We start from the raw sequence: 6,847 nt of genomic DNA, 5'->3' as shown, positions 1-6,847 counted from the left end.
GTTGCTTATCAGCTTAAGGAGTTTTTGGGTTGAGATGATGGGGTTTTCTAAATATACAGTCATGTCATCTGCAAACAATTTGACTTCCTCTCTTCCTATTTGAATACCCTCTATTTCTTTCTCTTGCCTGATTGCCCTGGCCAGAACTTCCAATACTATGTTGAATAGGAGTGGTGAGAGAGGGCATCCTTGTCTTGTTCCGGTTTTCAAAGGCAATGCTTCCAGCTTTTGCCCATTCAATATGATATTGGCTATGGGTTTGTCATAAATAGCTCTTATTATTTTGAGACATGTTCCATCATTACCTAGTTTATTGAGAGTTTTTAGCATGAAGGGATGTTGAATTTTATTGAAGGCCTTTTCTGCATGTATTGAGATAATCATGTAGTTTTTGTCATTGGTTTTGTTTAGGTGATGAATTACGTTTATTGATTTGCATTTGTTGAACCAGCCTTGCATCCCAGGGATGAAGCCCACTTGATCATGGTGGATAAGCTTTTTGATGTGCTGCTGGATCCGGTTTGCCAGTATTTTATTGAGGATTTTTGCATCGATGTTCATCGGGGATATTGGCCTGAAATTTTCTTTTTTTGTTGTGTCTCTGCCAGGTTTTGGTATCAGGACGATGGTGGCCTCATAAAATGGGTTAGGGAGGAGTCCCTCTTTTTCTATTATTTGGAATAGTTTCAGAAGGAATGGTACCAGCTCCTCTTTGTGCCTGTGGTAGAATTCGGCTGCGAATCCATCTGGTCCTGTGCTTTTTTTGGTTGGTAGGCTATTAATTACTGCCTCAATTTCAGAACTTGTTATTCGTCTATTCAAGGATTCAACTTCTTCCTGGTTTGTCTTGGGAGAGTTTGTCTGTCCATGCATTTTTCCATTTTTTCTAGATTTTCCAGTTTATTTCTTAGAGGTGTTGATTGTAGTCTCTGATGGTAGTTTGTATTTCTGAGGGATCAGTGGTGATATCCCTTTTATCATTTTTTATTGTGTCTATTAGATTCTTCTCTCTTTTCTTCTTTATTAGTCTAAGTAGTGGCCTATTTTGTTAATCTTTTCAAAAATCCAGCTCCTGGATTCACTGATTTTTTTAAGGGTTTTTTGTGTCTCTATCTCCTTCAGTTCTGCTCTGATCTTATTTCTTGTCTTCTGTTAGCTTTTGAATTTGTTTGCTCTTGCTTCTCTAGTTCTTTTAACTGTGATGTTAGGGTGTCAATATCAGAACTTTTTAGCTTTCTGATATGGGAATTTAGTGCTATAAATTTCCCTCTTAATACTGCTTTAACTGTGTCCCAGGGATTCTGGTACGTTGTATCTTTGTTCTCCTTGCTTTCAAAGAACTTACTTATTTCTGCCTTAATTTCTTTATTTACCCAGTAGTCATTCAGAAGCAGGTTGTTCAGTTTCCATGTAGTTGTGTGGTGTTTAGTGAGTTCCTTAATCCTGAGTTCTAATTTGATTGCACTGTGGTCTGAGAGACTGTTTGTTATGATTTCCATTCTTTTGCATTTGCTGAGGAGTGTTTTATGTCCAATTATGTGGTCAATTTTAGAATAACTGCAATGTGTTCCTGAGAAGAATGCATATTCTGTTGATTTGGGGTGGAGAGTTCTGTAGAGGTCTATTAGGTTTGATTGGTCCAGAGCTGAATTCAAGTCCTGAATATCCTTGTTAATTTTCTTTCTTGTTGATCTGTCTAATATTGACAGTGGGATGTTAAAGTCTCTCACTGTTATTGTGTGGGGAGTCTAAGTCTCTTCATAGGTCTCTAAGAACTTATTTTATGAATATGTGTGCTCCTGTATTGGGTGCATATATGTTTAGGGCAGTTAGCTCTTCTTGTTGTATTGATCCCTTTACCATTATGTAATGCCCTTCTTTGTCTTTTTTGATCTTTGTTGGTTTAAAGTCTGTTTTATCAGAGGCTAGGATTGCAACCCCCTTTTTCTTCTTTCCATACTTGGTAAATATTCCTCCATCCCTTTCTTTTGAGCCTATGTGTGTTTTTGCACATGAGATGGGTCTCCTGAATACAGCATACTGATGGGTCTTGACTCTATTCAATTTGCCTGTCCATGTCTTTTAATTGGGGCATTTAGCCCATTTACATTTAAGGTTAATATTATGTGTGAATCTGATCCTGTCATCATGATGCTAACTAATTATTTTGCACATTAGTTGATTCAGTTTCTTCATAGTGTCATTGGTCTTCATATTTTGGTGTGTTTTGCAGTGGCTGGTACTGGTTTTTCCTTACCATATTTAGTGCTTCCTTCAGGAGCTCTTGTAAGGCAGGTCTGGTGGTGGCAAAACACCTCAGCATTTGCTTTTCTGGAAAGGATTTTATTTCTCTTTTGCTTATGAAGCTTAGTTTGGCTGGATATGAAATTCTGGGTTGGAAATTCTTTTCTTTATGAATGTTGAATATTGGCCCCCACTCTCTTCTGGCTTGTAGGGTTTCTGCAGAGAGATCCACTGTTAGTCTGATGGGCTTCCCTTTGTAGGTAACCTGACCTTTCTCTCTGGCTGCCCTTAACATTTTTTCTTTCTTTTCAACCTTGGAGAATATGATGATCATGTGTCTTGGGGTTGCTCTTCTCGAGGAGTATCTTAGTGATGTTCTCTGTTTTTCCTTAATTTGAAAGTTGGCCTGTCTTGCTAGGTTGGGGAAGTTCTGCTGGATAATATCCTGAAGAGTGTTTTCCAACTTGTTTCCATTATCCCTGTCACTTTCAGCTACACCAATCAATCGTAGATTTGGTCTTTTCACATAGTCCCGTATTTCTTGGAGGCTTTGATCCTTCTTTTTCATCCTTTTTTCTACAATCTTGTCTCCATGCCTTATAATTGTAAGTTGATCTTCAATCTCTGATATCCTTTCCTCTTCTTGATTGATTTAGCTATTGATACTTGTGTATGCTTCACGACATTCTCGTGCTGTGTTTTTCAGCTCCATCAGGTCATTTATGTTCCTCTCTAAACTGGTTATTCTAGTCAGCATTTCCTGTAACCTTTTATCAAGTTTCTTAGCTTCCTTTCATTGGGTTAGAACATGCTCCTTTAGCTCAGAGGAGTTTGTTATCACCCACCTTTTGAAACCTACTTCTGTCAATTTGTCAAACTCATTCTCCGTCCAGTTTTGTGTCCTTGCTGGGGAGGAGTTGTGATCATTTGGAGGAGAAAAAGCATTCTGGTTTTTGGAATTTCAGCATTTTTGCACTTGTTTTTTTCTCATCTTTGTGGATTTATCTACCTTTGATTTTTGTGACTGATGACCTTTGGATGGGGTTTTTGTGTGGGGGTACTTTATGTTGATGTTGATGTTACTGCTTTCTGTTAGTTTTTCTTCTAATAGGTCCCTCTTCTGCAGGTCTGCTGCAATTTGCTGGAGGTCTACTCCAGACCCTGTTTGCCTGGGTATCACCAGTGGAGGCTGCAGAACAGCAAAGATTGATGCCTGTTCCTTCCTCTGGAAGCTTTGTCCCAGAGGGGCACTGGCCTGATGCCAACTGGAGCTCTCCTGTATGAGGTGTCTGTTGACCTCTGTTGGGAGATCTCTCCCAATCAGGAGTCACGGGAGTCAGAGACCGACTTGAGGAGGCAGTCTGTCCCTTAGCAGAGCTCAAGTGCTGTGCTGGGGGAGAATCCTCCACGTCAGGATCAGCTCTCTTTTCAGAGCAGGCAGGCAGGAAAGTTTAAGTCTGCTGAAGCTGCACCCACAGCTGCCTTTTCCCCCAGGTGCCCTGTCCCAGGGAGATGGGAATTTTATCTGTAAGCCCCTGACTGGGGCTGCTGCCTTTCTTTCAGAGATGTTCTGCCCAGTGAGGAGGAATCTAGAGAAGCAGTCTGACCACAGCCGCTTTGCTGTGCTGTGGTGAATTCTGACCAGTCTGAGCCTCCCGTCCTCCTTAGCACTGTCAGGGGAAAACCACCTATCAAAGCCTCAGTAATGGCAGATGCCCCTCCCCCAACCAAGCTCGATTGTCCCAGGTTCACTTCAGAGTGCTGTGTGGGCAGTGAGAATTTCAAGCCAGTGGCTCTTTGCCTGCTGGGCTCTGTAGGAGTGGGACCCACTGAGCCAAACTGCTTGGCTCCCTGGCTTCCAGGGGAGTGAAAGGTTCTGTCTTGCTGGAGTTCCAGGTGCCACTCGGGTACAAAAAGTAACTCCTGCAGCTAGCTCGGTGTCTGCCCGAACAGCCACCCAGTTTTGTGCTTGAAACCCAGGGCCCTGGTGGTGTAGGCACATGAGGGAATCTCCTGATCTGCGATTGCAAAAACCATGGGGAAAACGTAGTAGCCAGGCTGGGTCGCGCAGTCCCTCATGGCTTCCCTTGGCTAGGGGAGGGAGGTCTCTTGGCTCCTTGTACTTTTCAGGTGAGGTGATGCTCCACCTTGCTTCTGCTCACCCTCCGTGGGCTGTACCCACTGCCTAACCAGTCCCAATGAGATGAACTTGGTACCTCAGTTGGAAATGCAGAAATCACCTGCTTTCTCTGTTGGTCTCGCTGGGAACCGGAGACCGGAGCTGTTCCTATTCAGCCACCTTGCCAGATTGGCCAATATTACAAATTATTAATCCTCTTAGGTGTCATCTTTATCTCAGGAGATACAGGCTTAAGTGTTTAGGTTAAAATGTCATGTTGTCTGCAACATTTTAATGATTAAGGAAATAAATACATTATATACACATACAAAAAAGTAAAACCAATGTAGCTCACTATCAACAATTGTTGAATTCAGGCAGCTATACAGGCTGCATTGTGCAAATCTTTCAACTTTTTGATATATCTGAAATTTTTTTAAGTAAAAAAGTTGGGAAGAAAAAAGATTTTCTTTTAAAAACTAGTATATTAATATAAATGAATTCAAGTAGAATGATATAATATCAGTTATTAGAAAACCAATTACCACTCAGCTATTGAATCCACCATACTGAGTTAAGAAGAACTTGGTATCTTTTGAATAAGAGAACATAGGCTTTATTGATGCTTGACTACTAGACAAGTTGTACTTGATTAAACTCCTAGTAAATTCAACCAGCTAGTGACTATAATTAGATGACTGGTCGCTTCAATCAATTAATCTGCCTAATGATCTACCTCTGAAAATTGGCCTAATTAATTGAATTGTTCTTATTTTCATGATCACTTTCATTTTCATCATCATAAAGAGTGATCTCTTAAGTACCTAGAATGGATGCTGAGGACAACACATCCTTAACTCAAGGAGTCTGTGATATCATTGGGGGAACTAGGAGATATGAACGAAACATAAATAATCAGGCCGGGTGTGGTGGGGCTTGTGTCTGTAATCCCAGCACTTTGGGAGGCCTAGGTGGGTGGATAACCTGGGGTCAGGAGTTCGAGAACAGCCTAGCCAACATGGTGAAACCCCGTCTCTACTAAAAATACAAAACTCAGCTAAGTGTGGTGGTGTGCACCTGTAGTCCCAGTTACTCAGGAGGCTGAGGCATGAGAATTGCTTGAACCCGGGAGGTGGAGGTTGCAATGAGCTGAGATTACACCACTACACTCCAGCCTGGGGACAGAGCGAGACTCCGTCCCCAAACAAACAAACAAACAACCATAAATAACCATGCAAGAAAGCAAACTATATATGCTAAATTCATAATATCATAACCTCTTGGGATCTTACCATATAAAACCTGGATGTGTCTTTATTGATCATACAGCCTCATCCCTCACTTTAAAGATAAATGGTATATTTTTATGTAGTCAAATTTTCAACGTTTTCTTTAAGACTCTGGGGTTGTTGCTGTTGGTTCCTTGCTTGTTTGCTGTTATCGTCATACTTAGCACTACTTTTCTACTTCAAGATTAGAGAAAATATTGACCTATAGTTTTTTTCAATACTTTTAAGTTCAATGTCTTACATTTAAATTTTTGAACTACACGAAATTTATTTTGATACAAGAAATGAGGTTTGGCCAGCGCGGTGGCTCATGCCTGTAATTCCAGCACTTTGGGAGGCTGAGATGGGTGGATCACGAGGTCAGGAGTTCAAAACCAGCCTGGCCAATGTAGTGAAATCCCGTCTCTACTGAAAACACAAAAAAATTAGCTGGGCTTGGTGGCAGGTGCCTGTAATCCCAGCTACTCAGGAGGCTGAGGCAGGAGAATCGCTTGAACCTGGCAGGCGGAAGTTGCAGTGAGCAGAGACTGCGCCACTGCACTCCAGCCTGGGTGACAGAGTGAGACTGCATCTCAATAAATAAATAAATAAATAAATAAATAAATAAATAAATAAATAGACAAATGAGGTTGGACAATAGCTTGATTTTTTTAAAACTCCAAGCCAGTTGCCCAATAATCCATTTTGCCATTGATGTGACTTTATAAACACCCATATGTGCTTTTACTTATTTCTGCTCTCTTCTCTGTTTCATTGATGCACTGGTATTATGCCATTGGAGGCAATACAGCATTATAATGCATTTACAGATATGGAAGAGAAATCCTCCCCTTTTATTTTCATTCAGAAATTATCTGGCTATTCTCACATGTGGTCTTACCCCAGTCAGACCCAACACCTCACTTTTATAACAAATATTTGGTAATGTGCCCTTTGTTATATGAAAGGAGATGATATTTGTTGATAATGTAACCCCAATCTTTGTGATAAACAAAAAGGCCCAGCTGATTTCCAAAATGCACCCCGGTTTAGAATCAGTCTGGCAAGTATCGCATGAAATCCTATTGGTATTTGATTGGGATCACACATCATTTGCAAATCAATTTAAGCAACATTTCTATTTTTACAATGTTGTGGCCTGTAGCCCCAACAACAATTATTTGTCTTCATTTATTTATGTCTTTGTGTCTGGGCA

The sequence above is a fragment of the Mandrillus leucophaeus genome, unplaced genomic scaffold (assembly GCF_000951045.1).
Source record: "Mandrillus leucophaeus isolate KB7577 unplaced genomic scaffold, Mleu.le_1.0 Scaffold462, whole genome shotgun sequence".
Classification (NCBI taxonomy): Eukaryota; Metazoa; Chordata; class Mammalia; order Primates; family Cercopithecidae; genus Mandrillus; species Mandrillus leucophaeus.
This window is presented reverse-complemented; position numbering follows the sequence as displayed.